A 1,825-nucleotide genomic window follows, 5' to 3' on the forward strand; every position below is an offset into this window, starting at 1 on the left:
TGTGTATATATATAGATATATATACATATGTATATACATATGTACATATGTGTGTGTATAGACACACACACACACCCATATATATATATATAAAGAGAGAGAGAGAAACTTATGTCAACTTAAATGGATCATCCACCAAACTTTTTATCCATTAATGATACCTAGGGATCCATGCAAGATATGAAGAGGCTTTTTATATATATATATATATATGAGTGGATAGAAAGTTTGGTGGACAAAGGCCTCTTTTCCACTTAAGTTGACATAAGTTCACCTCTCTATATATATTCCTTTCAATTTCTATGTACATATTTCTTAAACGTCTAAATCACTTTGTCAACGTTAAGTATCAGAAGTATGACATATAACACGTTGCAAATATCCAAAAGCACAAATCACCCACCTCTTGCACAGACATCTGACTTCAAAGTCAACCAATTCTCTTTGTCTATCTGATTCGCATCATCTGCTTGTATAATATAATCTCTTTCTGGATTCTCTAACTATATTTTCCCCTAAAGAAAACGAAAGACAAATACATTTGGCAAGTGGAAGGAAATTTCTATTGCACAGCATTAGCAACACGTGATGACCAAATGAATTACTTATCGACAAGGTTAGTTTGCAGGCACTTCATCTCTTTTTGCCATTTTGGATTTAATGCCTGAGAAGCATAGTGTAAGTTGACAACTTCCTTCATGCTAGTAACTCCAAGGTCTAAAACACAAAGAACAGGTCACGGTAGGATCCTCAGCCACCCATAGCAGAATATAGTATGTCAGGGTTGGTATGTGCATATAGCTAGGCGATCAAGGGAGAGTTATTAGTTGGTAAGTAACTGCAAAGTATGTTCCAAATGTGAACCCTGGAAAAATTGACAGTCTCTACAAGTTGAAGTGCCATATGTACAAAGTACCGAACTCTTAAAGGGCATTAATAAATGAACTTGCTCCGAAGGCAAGCTAACTACGACTTACATGAAGAAGCTTTACTCTCCATTCACTCTCAAATTTGAAGATATGTCTCATAGTCAGATCAAAACTAAGGTATACAAGGCCCCTAAGCTCTGAAGTCGATCGTTAACACTTCTTTTTTATATTAATTTTCATGATGCTTTTTTCTAGCCTATTATTTTTGCTCCGGACTTCAACACGATGTATTGTCTTAAAATTGAAAATATGCGGCCTCGTATGCTTGAAAATGTTTCTGGGTTCGGATTATATGTATGCGCACACGTGTTACATCATATGGTAATAGAATGGAATGAGCCAGCAAAAACTTAAAATAATTTGGAAACTGCAGAAATATTGTAATAACCATAGAAAAGATACAAAAGGAGCCCATGCAGTTAGCCAACGAGTTTGTGCTCAGAAAAAAAATGAAATTAGACTATCAGGATAATTATTCTCTACAGATAACTGGTTAAAGTTCCTCAGTGCTATATGCAAAAGATTTTAGAATCATCAATTCTGTTTTTGGTACCCTTCTGTTTTATTCCCCCTTAAATTGCGGACTTTTTCCCTTTTGAAATCAAAATTTGTCTTGAATGCCTATATAGAGAGAGCAATAACTTCCATGACATCAATTCGCATCAGGATTTTTTAGATATCGATCCCTTGAATATTTCATATTTTTAAGTTAGTCTCTCAAATCAACGAAATTGCTATTGAGTCCCTCAATTCATATAAGTTACTCCAGATTAGTCCCTCTGTTAGTTTTTCCATTGTGCACATTAACTCTGGTTTGGCTTAGTCACTAACCCAACATGGTATATTACCATTTTACTCTCAATTCATTCATCTCAAACACCCCCCCAAACTACATA

Source organism: Asparagus officinalis, chromosome 1, assembly GCF_001876935.1.
Source record: "Asparagus officinalis chromosome 1, Aspof.V1, whole genome shotgun sequence".
Classification (NCBI taxonomy): domain Eukaryota; kingdom Viridiplantae; phylum Streptophyta; class Magnoliopsida; order Asparagales; family Asparagaceae; genus Asparagus; species Asparagus officinalis.